Below are 12,448 nucleotides of genomic sequence, written 5' to 3'. Positions count from 1 at the left end.
CAACTTCCCGAGGCCGGCAGTCCGCCGACAGCACAGAGGACGGCGGCCTGGATAATGCTCACACACCCCAGCTATTCTTTATCTGGCTGCATTTCAGCCGATTGTGATGGTTTTCGTGCAAAAATCTAGAGTAAAACGACTCAGAAATACATTAAAACAGCTGTGCGTTTTTTAAAAAATCCGGTAAGTTTTCTTTTAAATCGGTATGCAAGACAAGTTCTACACTGTACCTCGGTACAAGTGACAATAATAAACCAATACCAAGAGAAACTGCTGGAAAGAACCAGCAGGTTAGGCAGCATCTGTGGAGAGAGTTTCAGGTCGGAGACCTTTCCTCAGATGGAGGAAATGGCAAGTTGGTTTTAAATTGCGGAGGCACAATCAATTCTGGAGCACAAGTGTTCAATACTACATCTGGGGTTTGCTGTATCCAGTGTTGCAGAGAAGATGGGGGATAGGACAGAAGGAATATCTCTCATGGGGGGAGGCCAGGATTGAGTGTGGGTAAGTTATAGAGCTCATCTGGAGGATGGGTTAATGGGGCAGGTAGAAGGAGAAAAGCTGAATATCTACGAGATGAGAGCAGTTAGAGAGTAAGAATAACAGCGCAGAATCCACAGGGCATTAGATACAGAAAGGATTACTACGATACACCTTTTCCCACCAAGAAGGATCTGTGCTCTGATCTCAGACTCTGAGGACCAATGATTTACCAAACCAGTTGTCTTGTACGTCTCTCAAACATACTGGATGTGCATTATTAAATGAAAGTGTGTAATGTCAAGGCAGTGTTTCTTATTGTCTAGCATTTCCCAACTAAACATTCCAATTGCAGAGAGATCTTAAAGTGGTACAGACTTAAATCAGCAATAATTGTTCACATAACTAATTATTACAGAGATCTGTAGCCTGAACTACAGGCTCACACCTATGCCCAGACCATTCCGGGTTTCACTATCACACTCAACTTCCTAGTTTCAGGATTATTCCAGGCAACGATGGCTGACCTAGGCCAGAACTTGCAGTTTGCTGCTCAACACAGCATTACCAAGGCCACTGATGCCTTGTTTTGCATCAGTCTAGTTTTTGCTTCCATGGATGCAGACCCTAATTAGGTTGCCATTGTAATGTTGAAGTAGCTGGCACGGCAGGGAATATCAGCTCTGTGGTAGTAATAAATCTCATTTGGCTCTACACCATCTTTTGTGAGATGTTTTGTAAGACACTTATATGGCTTTAGTCATTTTATGCATTGTGTATATGACTTTGGTCACCCTGTTATAGCAAAGATGTTATTAAATTAGAAAGAGTGCAGAAAAGGTTTGCCAGGATGTTGCCTGGACTTGGGGGCCTGAGTTACTAGGAGAGGTTGTGTAGACTAGGACTTTATTCCCTGGAAGATAGGAGATTGAGGGGTGACCTGATAGAGGTATATAAGATAATGAGGGGCATAGACAGGGTGAAAGCACATAGTCTTTTTTCCAGGGAGGGAGGTGCTTAAAAACAAGAGGGCATAGGTTTAAGATCAAAGGTGAGAGATTTAAAAGGGATGTCAGGGGCAACTTCTTCACGCAAAGGATGGCGCATATTTGGAATGAGCTGCCAGAAATTGTGGTTGAGGTGGGCACATTAGCAACATTTAATAGGCATCTAGGTAACTACATGGATGGGAGAGATTTAGAGGGCCTGTGAGCCAAATACAGGGCAGATGGGACCAGTTTGCTGGGCAACACAGCAGGGACTAGTTGGGCCAAAGGGCCTGTTTCCATGCTGTATGACTCTATTTGGTCTGATAGGCTTGATGATGTACCAAGCTCCCTGGTATTGCCCACAGTTAATGTGGAAAGTTTTCAGAATCTGTCTGCCTGTATAGAGAAAAACCACAGTAATGAGGGTCGTTGACACCGTAAGCTTTTCTCTTGTTATAAATAAATACCTCTTATTCTCATGTTGGGTTGAATAACTATTTTCCTAGAATCTTAGAGACAGATTCTGAGACAATAAGTATGGGATTTACTTTATTGAGGTCCCAATTTGATACAATGCTATAAAGTCCTAGCTGTCATAGGGCTAGCCAATGAGGTTGCTTCCTGAATAACTTGGTCTAATTTCAAATAAAACAGAAAATACTGGAAACACTCAGCAGGTGGGGTACCATCTATGGAGAGCAAACCAACCTCCCCTCCATCGACTCAGTCCATCATGCAAACCAATTCCCCTTCAAGGGTCTAGCTATACCTCCCACTCTGCCTCGGGAAAGCAGCTAACATAATTAAGGACACCTCCCACCCTGGTTATTCTCTCTTCTCTCTCCTGTAAGCCTGAAAGCATGAACAACCAGACTCAAGGACAGCTTCTCCGCCACTATTATCAGACTCTTAAAAGGACCTCTCATATGGCTAAAAGATGAACTGTTGATCTCCCAAGCTACCGTCGTCGTGGCCCTTGCTACCTGCACTGAACTTTCTCTGTAAGTGCAACACCATATCATGCATTCTGTTTTCTTTTTACTACCTCAATGCAATTATGTATAGCATGAGCTGTCTGGATGGCACGCAAAACAAAAGCTTTTCACACTGTATCTCAGTACATGTGACATAATAAACCAATACCAAAGAGAAACAGTTAATATTTCAGGTCCAGGACCTTTCATCAAAACTGAGAAAACATTTTTGATCTAATTTCATCTGCACTGGTTCGAAGAGTTTTTTAAACGAGTGATGGTGTAATTTGGCATGGGAGTATTCTAAAAAATATACTATATTCATTATATTTCCAGAATATGGCGAGACTATCTGCATTTCACTCCAAAGTATGTTTTCAGTTACATGTAACTGAAACGAATGAACACTGCGTGGTTTCTAGCAAGTTATTCTAATATTGGAAAATACCTGTTTTCATTAAAGTGCTGTAATTAAAATGGAAGTAAAGTCTTAATTCAAGTTTTAAAAATTCGTTAAGTATACACTTTATATCTATTTTTCCTGCCCTTTGGAAATGAGGAGATAATCTTTCATTCTTTAACCAGAATAGTGGAATGAATGGCTGGGGATGTGGGATATTGATTGGCAGTTGAGAGTGCATATTAGATAACTGAATACCCAAAATGTGGAATGAATTTCAGGTTGGTGCTCCAGGCATTTAATCTACTCAGTTAATATACAAAATTAGAAAGATAACTGTGCAAAATACTCAGTTAACTAATAAACACATTGAGAACCATGCAGTCTTTGCAATAGCCAGTATGTTCTAATTATGATAGTAAGCACAGGCTAATTGGTAATATTTAGCCAGGGGGCTGTTCAGTAAACAACCCCCAAAGCATTAATCACTGATGATCAGCAAAAGAATTTTTTCCCAACAATATACTTTATTTATTACATTTGCAAATCATAAATAGAGTATATTCAAATGTTGTTATTCACAGTACAGGACAATCATTCATTTTGCATACAGGATTTATGTCAGCATGGCATCAATTTTTTCTTTCACAAACACAAAAGTCAGCACAAATCACTCTATTACCAGCCAGTACAGACCACTGTGTGGCAGTCATCTCAGGCGAAATGTGACAGGACAGTCTAATCAATGAGAGTTAAGTATAAATGAGTAAGAAACAAGCCATTTTCTAACAGCACTGGCTATTTTATTCTGTTGCAGTAAATTAGCTTATGGATGGGGAAATTTACTACAGAAAAGCAAAAGGTGAAAGCAAAATCAGAAATGTTGGAAATAATCTTCAGCATTTGTAAAAAAGATAGATAGATTTTGGCAATACATTTTGTGAGATATATTACATAAATGATTTGCACTTAGGCCAATGGGATGATGCAATATTTATTGCAGATACCAAATTAAGAGACTTGAAAAACAAAGAGAGTGTAGGAAGTTATAGGAACCGAGGACTTATTGATGTCGGTCTGTTTCATATACTCTCTCAGTGAATTTGCAGAGAGGTCACAATGAAAATAAAATGTAATGCTGAATGATATGTATTTGAGAATCAGCTGTGATTAAGGATAAGATATCTTTGTAAGTTCTATCTGCTATAATAACAGTGAACAACGGGATCTTCAGAACAAGGGTGTGCACTTTATTCTAGTCTATGAGCAGGAAGGATAGAATAAGTAGTATTTCAGAGAGAAACATAGTGATGTCATTATGTCCATGTTATTTATATGCCCTAAATAATGCTTTCCCTCTTTGAAACCAAGTGTGTGAACACTCTTCAGATATATATAGAGTCACCACAATTCCTTATATGGTAAAATCTTTCAAATTTTTTCACTAATCCTCTTAATGATAGTACATGTGGATAAGCATTTTCACCATAGATAATAGACCATCATTTTTGATATCTATTTATACAGCCATGAAATTAAAATAACTGCCAACATCTTATTGACAATTGTCAAATGAAACATGGCAACCCAATAATCCTTGTGTGCTTTTGATCTCTGCTGCAAACTCATCCAGAGTACCAGGGGGCACAGATACTGTAAAGGAGACATCCAAGTTTAATATCACACCTGTCTCGTGAAAGAAAAGGAGAAAGCTGTGACACTGAATGGAAATTTGAGAAAATTGTTTGTAGTTAGCCAAGCAGAAAAGCCCACTGCCATCACTCAAGTTGTCTGAAACTGTAGAACATAGAACAGTACAGCACAGGAACAGGCCCCTTGGCTTACGATGTCTGCGCTGAACACGATGCCAAATTAAACTAAACCTCTTGTGCCTGTAACATGATCCATATCCTTCCATTCCCGACATACTCGTGTGTCTATCAAAAAGCCTCCTTAAACGCCACAATTGTATCTGCTTCCACCACTACCCCTGGTAGCCCGTTCCAGGCACCTACCACTCTATGCCTAAAAACTTACCCCACACATCTCCTTTAAACTTTTCCCCTCTCACCTTAAATGCATGTCCTCTAGTACTTGATATTTCTACTCTGGGAGAAAGATTCTGACCATCTACCTTATCTATGCCTCTCATAATTTTATAAACTGCTATCAGGTCTCCCCCTCAGCCTCTGATGCTCCAGAGAAAACAACCCAAGTTTGTTCAACATCTTGTTATAGCTCATACCTCTTATCCAGGCAGCATCCTGGTAAACCTCTTCTGCACCCTTTCCAAAGCCTCCACATCCTTCCTGTAATCGGGCGACCAGAACTGCAATCAATACTCCAAATATGGCCTAATCAAAGGTTTATACAGCAGTATCGTGACTTTCTTACTCTTATACTCAATGCCCTGACCAATGAAGGCAAGCATGCCATATGCCTTCTTTACCACCCTATCTACTTGGGTGGCCACTTTCAGTGAGCTATGGACTTGGACCCCGAGATCCCTCTGTACATCAGTGCTGTTAAGGATCCTGCCATTAACTGTATACTTTCCCCCTACATTTGACCTCCCAAAGTGCAATAACGCACACTTGCTCGTATTAAACTCTATCTGGCATTTCTCCACCCATATTTATAACTGATCTATATTCTGTCATCTCCTTTGACAGCCCTCTACACTGTTCACATCTCCACCAATCTTTGTGGCATCTGCTAATTTACTAACCCACCAGTCTACACTTTCATCCAAGTCACTTATCAGTGACCCCAGCACCAATCCCTGCGGAACGCCATGGGTCATGGACCTCCAGCCAGAATAACACCCTTCCACCACTACCCTTCTGTCTTCTATGGCCAAGCCAATTCTGAATCCAATCTATCAAGTTACCGTGGATCCCATGCATCTTAATCTTCTGGATCAGCCTACTGTCACGAACCAGCAACAAAAGAAACACACTGAGCATGATTCAGTGTTAAAAACTATTTTATTAATCACTACTTATGATAATACGTAAAATAAAAGTAAAAATGTTAGTATGTTAGAATTCAAAAATGTTAAACCTCGAACGTTAACCCCAAAACTAAACTCTTTGTGTGTGTGTGTGACAAAGTCCCAAACTCCAAGTTCTGGAATGGTTCTTAAAGTTCAGTTCCGCAAGCCATAAGGTGAAACATGAGCAAGGGCTTCTTCAACAACCACCGTTGTCTGAAGATAAGACGTAGACGTAGAGAAACATAGAGAGAGTAAATACGAAATCCAAATGTTCCACGATGGAACCCAAACGACACTTCAGTGTTTACTCGGTAGTGACTTCCTCACCCCGAAAAGCATCCGAACCGTGGTCGTCCACACATAAATACCTGTTTCCTTCTACAGGTCAGCAACAAAGTGAACTCCACCGGATTACTTCCAACTTCCATACATGGATTTCAGTGGCAGACACAGTTATTGTTTCTCATCCATCGATAGAGAAAACAAGCAGGCTGGTGTCTCTCTCCCTTCTCTCTCTCTCTCTCCTTTCTTCTTCTTACTTCTTCAACAACGTCATTACGTCCTTTATCTTCTATTGACGTAAGCACGCCCCACACACACATACACACACACTCTCTATCTTAAAGGGACTTTCACTGAGTCCGTAACACTACCATGAGGGATCTCATCAAATGCTTTACTAAAATTCATGTAAACAACATCCACTGCCCTACCCTAATCACCTTCATCACCTCCTCAAAAAAACTCAAATCAAGTTTGTAAGACATGACCTGCCCTGCACAAAGCCTTGCTGACTGTCCCTAATCAGGCCATGCTTTTCCAAATGTGTGTAAATTGTATACCCAAGAATCATCTCCGATAGCTTCCCTATCACTGATGTGAGGCTAAGTGGCTTATAATTTCCTGGTTTATCCCTACTTCCCTTCTTGAACAAAGGAACAACATTGGCTCCTCTCCAGGCCTACTTGACCTCACCTGTTGCTAGTAAGGATACTCATCAAGGTCCCAGAGATCTCCTCTCTTGTATCTTTCAATAACCTGGGATATCCTGGGGACTTACCCACCTTGATGCTCTTCAAAAGACCCAGCACCACCTCCTTCTTGATCTCAAAGTGCCCTCGGGCTATAGCATGCCCCACACTAATCTCACAATCCTCCATGTCCTTCTCCTTGGTGAATACCAATGCAAAGTACTCATTTTATACCCTGCCCACATCCTCTACTCCTCTGACTCCAAGCATAAATTCTCTCCTTTATCTTTGAGTGGTCCTACCCTCTCCTGGTTGTGAGTGAACCAATATGCTGTGGAAATACATGGTGAATTTGCTTTGGGTGTCAGACATGCACTGTTACTTGACAATGGAGGTAAAATGTTTGAAAAGGAGCATTGGAAAATTTTTAGTGTTCACATTTCCCAATGAGGCATTGTGAATTTCAGTATTTGCATATTATTTATAGCATTTAAATGAGAAATTAAGGAAATGACCTTGTGGTGCTGAACCAACTAAACCCTTATGGACAACCAATAAACATTTGTCATGGCTATGGAATTATTATGATGAATCAGAAGTACGTCAAAATTAGGAACTTGATGAAGGTTCTGTTCAGTCAAGTACAAATGCCGTAAGAACGAGAGCCAGAAGTGGTTGAGAAATATGACAAATTTCTAGACCAGACATAGGAGGCTTGAGGAACTGGTGGGACCTAGGGATACATACGGAACTTCCTCTCTTATTGATAGTATCCTAATTCACGGAGGCACATGATGCACCAAAGGTCACAATTAAATATGATAACAGCACAAAATCCCTCAGAAAGAAATAAACATGGGAAGTGGAACCATACAGAAATATAGTTTGAAGGGATTAGCATAAAAATACCTCTCCCTTATGGTAGGGATTTTGTAAAAGGTAGTTTAAACAAATAGTAAAATGTATAAACGTATTTTAAAGCATTTTTGTTGTACCTGACCTTTACCAGAACATGTATTAACTTGTACTAAAGTATGATAGTCAAAAAGAAATACCACAAGGAATACTGGTTGCTGTTGAAAAATTGCAGAATATTAGGGCATAAAATTGGACTGTGGTATTATTCTGAAGCTGACAAATAGCCTGGACCAGAACAAAGACATCAAATCTATCAGGAACATGCTCATGAGGTTTGGTACTTAAAAAAAGTGAATTAAGGGCAAAATTTTGAGCAAAGGGTTGCTCAAAGAAAAAACAGCTTATGAAATGTAGGACAAGAGAGAGGAGGGGGTGGGATAGAGAGCAAACATGAATATAAGGAAAAGAGTATGCAGTCAATAGCAGAAAGCAGAGAGAAAAGAGACTCACATCTCGGTCAAACTGGTGAGCTGACCTTCAGGTTTCAGAGGTCAGACTGTGACTGTGTCTTAGTTAAATATTGCTTCTTTGTATTGAATGCTATTTACATTGTAAATCTATTGTACTTACAGCAAATACAGTGGCATGCAAAAGTTTGGGCACCCCTGGTCAAAATTTCTGTTACTATGAATAGTTAAGTGAGTAGAAGATGAACTGATCTCCAAAAGTCATAAAGTTAAAGATGAAACATTCTTTTCAACATTTTAAGCAAGATTAGTGTATTTTTTTTGTTTTATACAATTTTAGAGTGAGAAAAGGAAAGGAGCACCATACAAAAGTTTGGGTGCCCCAAGAGATCTGAGCTCTCAGATAACTTTTACGAAGGTCTCAGACCTTCATTAGCTTGTTATCTTGCTTAAAATATTAAAGAAATATGTCATCTTTAACTTTATGCCTTTTGGAAATCAGGTCATCTTTTACTTGCTTAGCTATTCACAGTAACAGAAATTTTGACCAGGGGTGCCCAACCTTTTGCATGCCACTGTATACCTGTGTCCACAAATGGTTTGTTGTAGTAACAAACAAATCTCTTGGAATAGTTTAAATTAAGTCTTGAAAGTAATACAAACTACATATTGGCAAATCTGTAGCCGAGCATTTCTTTGATAGAATTTTGTGAAAGTTTGGGATCTTATAATTTAAAATGGGTGACAGCTATCTGAAGCTTGTTTAAAAATAATCAGCGCAGCTATAACTCAGGCAACTGATTTACTGGAATTTTGATTGATGTCAACTTCACACTGTAACACAAATGAAAATGTATCCCTGGGTCTCTAATACAAATTTTGAAGAGTTTATATCAGAAAGTGTCTCAAATCCAGCATCAGCAGTCACAAATTTAGCCAATCTCACGTTTCTATCTCCCAATTCCAAATGAATAATCCTGGGTCACAGAATCATAAAATGGAGTTCCTGTGGTCTCAGCTGCCTCTCAAGACTTTGCACATGCTGCTTTCTGCATCTTCCTGGTTTTAAGTTTAGATAGATGAGAAGTGTAAGCCAAGGCAAACTGAGCGGTTAACCCTTTCAGGAATGATTGAACAGACTAAGTCTCTCTCCTTTAAAAAGAGAGGGCTTACCTAACAGAGCTCTGCAAAGTTAGGGAAGGATAGATATAGGGGAAGTGAGCAGATCCAGAAGTAGTTTAATTGCAGAGGAAATGTATTTACCCAGAGAGTGGAAGAACATAGATTTACTACTTCCAGGTAATGATTGAGGTGAATAACATTGCATCTCCCCCCACCATTCTCATGTTATTTTGCATTTATTATGCTATTATATCCTATCAGTGCAACCCTCCCCATCACCACCAACCCCTCACTCTCTTGAGGAAGAATTTGATGAGGAAGAAGAGGTTGATTTCACCAGAGCAATTGACATTTTCTGGCACATTGTAGATTATGGCGGATAGAAGTGTGGCACTGTTTTCCATCCAAACTGCTGGATGAATGTGCAGGTTAACTTTCAGTGTTTCATGTACAAGGACAACCTGGTCCCTCTGAGCACCTAGTCCTTTCACTCTGTCATTCTTTAAAAAAAATAGTCCTCCTCTCTATTTTTTGTGGACCTCACATTTATCCACATTGTATTCCATCTGCTATGTCCCTGCACATTTACATAGCCTGTCAATATCCCACCAAAGCCTATCTGCATCTTCCTCACGACCCACATTGCCATCTACCTCAGTATCATTAACAATACATAAGTTAAAATTGATCTTGTCCAAATCATTGGTGTAGATCATGTACTGGAGCCCCACGAACAATTCTTTTGGCAACCCACTGGACACAGTCTCCCCACCTGAAAATAACCAAGTTATTCCTACTTTCCACCATTCACTAATCTTTCATCCTGCTAGCACATTACTCCCAATACCGTGTGTTCCAGTCTTATTGAATAATATCTTGCATAGCACCTTATCAAAGGCTTCTGAAAGTCCAAATACACCCATCACTGTTATCATCTATTCTGCTAGGTACAAACTCTTAAAATTGTAAAAGATTTGCCAGACTTGATTTCTCTGTCAAAAATCCATATTGTTTTTGCCCAATCCCATTACTACTTTCCAAATGCCTTTTACCACTCCCTTAATAAGAGATTCCAGCAATTTTCCCACTGTTGTTGTCAGACTGCTGATCCATAATTCCCAGTTTTCTCTCTCCTTTCTTAAAAATTGGGCTTACCACATTGTGTAAAGTAGATATCCTGCAGGTGGTCCATATTAGTGTGTGTGCGTGTGAGACCATTATTTCTGGGTGTTTTTTCTGTGATATTCCATGCTTCACAGGGTGTCACGATTTGAGGGAAAGACTTGCTCTGTCAAGGCAATATGGGAACTGTGTGCAGTGGTCACCCACAGTAAAAGGTATCACTTGAAGGCATCTGCAGTCCCTCAGATTCAGAGTGGAAGCAGGTCAGCCTCAACCCCAAGGGGCAGCTTGTGAAGAGAAAATGAAAGAAACTGAAACAAAAAGCTGTAAATCTGAAACAAAAACATAAATGCCTAGAAATTCATTAGCTCTATTGTTGGAAGCCAAAACATTGTGATTTAGGTCCATGGTAAAAGATAGTGATAAGATAAGATATTTATTTATTAGTCACGTATACATCGAAACACACAGCAAAATGCCTCTTTTTGCGTTACTGAGAATGTGCTGGGGGCAGCCCACAAGTGTCGCCATTCTTCCAGCGCCAACATAGCATGCCCACAGCTCCTAACCTGTACGTCTTTGGATTGTGGGAGGAAACCAGAGCACCCGGAGGAAACCCACCTGGAGGAAACGTACAAGTTCCTTACAGACAGCGGCAGGAATTGAACCCAGATCGCTGGCACTGTAATAACATTAGGCTAACTGCTACATTACTGTGCCACCATAGTAGATTATACTACAGCATAATCACACCATGCCCAGCAACCAGTGCCACATGGAAAACAACATGAGCTCTAATGTTTCATCCGTGAATTTCAATCAGCTGCCAGAGGTTTGCATGTTGTTCCCGGGAGTCAGGGAACAGCAACACACATTGTGGCTGAAATGAAGGAGTGAAAGGCAGAGAAGGCAGGGAACAAGCATCCCACTTCACAGTAAGAGACACTGAAATACTTGTCTTTGAAATAGATGTCAGGAGGGAGGTAACGTGCGCCATGAGGGGCCAGGAGACCATCAGGAGCTGCATTTACAACATGTCAGGATGTTCGTGAAGTCCTCACCTCATGGAGGGACACCCTGTGAAGCATGGAGCAAAGCAGAAAAAAAACACCTTGTGATAATACATGTCTACCAGGCAAAAAGAAATCATGTAGCTCAAGACTTTTTGCTCCACTCCTAGAGTCAGTGGTGAGTCAAGCAATGGGGAAGGAGATAGTATGTGCCGATAACTGACTTCTGGCTGTTCCCTGACATCCATGTTTCAATGTGCAGCCATGCATGTCAGAGATGAACTGACCCATGAAGAGCATGCGGATAGCAATATACTGTATAGAAGTCAGGTCCTTCTGCCACTGACACACCTCGGATGCTGGCACTGTGGGCTAATGTAAAGGTGACACAGTTAATGATCACCCTGTAGTGAAGTCAAACAGCCAGTCATCATGACGTGAGACACTGAACTCCCTAACTCCAGTAATACCATCTGTACTGGTAACATTTCAAATTCAGATTGAGAGTGAGATAGTTGGGTGTGAAACAATTACCTAAATTTAAATAATTGGTAATTGGTTTATTGTCACATGTAACGAGATACAGTGAAAAACTTTGTTTTGCATGCCATCCATTCAAATCATTTCAAAACACAAGTATATCGAGGGAGTACAAGGGAAAAACAATAACAGAATGCAGGATACAGTGTTACAGTTACAGAGAAAGTGTAGTGCAGGCAGACAATAAGGTAGCGAGGTAGATCAAGAGTGCATCTCTTTTGTACAAGAGGTCTGTTCAAGAGTCTTATAACAGCAGGATAGAAGCTGTCCTTGAGCCTACTGGTGTGGATTTTCAAGCTTTTGTATCTTCTTCCCAATGGAAGAGGGAGAAGAGAGAATGTTCAGGGTGGGAGGGGTCTTTGATAATGCTGGCTGCTTTCCCGAGGCAGCAGGAAGTATCGACAGAGTCCACGGAGGGGAGGCTGGTTTTCACGATTGACTGAGCTGTGTCCACAACTCTCTGCAATTTCTTGTCGTCTTGGGCAGAGCAGTTGCAATACCAAGCTGCAATGCATCCAGA

The 12,448-nt window shown here is 40.6% G+C and overlaps 1 protein-coding gene across 4 annotated transcripts in view; it reads left to right on the top strand.

Annotated features, from left to right (window-relative positions):
• Positions 1–48: 48 nt before the first annotated feature.
• The window catches only part of padi2 (peptidyl arginine deiminase, type II), a 52,407-nt gene continuing 40,007 nt past the window's right edge, over positions 49–12,448 (top strand). The window contains exons 1-2 of one of the 4 annotated variants that reach the window (XM_052038960.1): positions 78–183; positions 2,321–2,470. The gene's annotated coding sequence lies outside the window, so the exon portion shown is untranslated. Of the gene's footprint in view, positions 184–2,320; positions 2,471–11,442; positions 11,567–12,448 lie in introns of those variants that run through there. The other 3 variants (XM_052038959.1, XM_052038958.1, XM_052038962.1) reach the window with 3 other exon arrangements.

The sequence above is a fragment of the Pristis pectinata genome, chromosome 26 (genome assembly GCF_009764475.1).
Source record: "Pristis pectinata isolate sPriPec2 chromosome 26, sPriPec2.1.pri, whole genome shotgun sequence".
Taxonomy (NCBI): domain Eukaryota; kingdom Metazoa; phylum Chordata; class Chondrichthyes; order Rhinopristiformes; family Pristidae; genus Pristis; species Pristis pectinata.
Note: the sequence above shows the minus strand (reverse complement) of the source record. Positions and strands in the feature narration are given on the sequence as shown.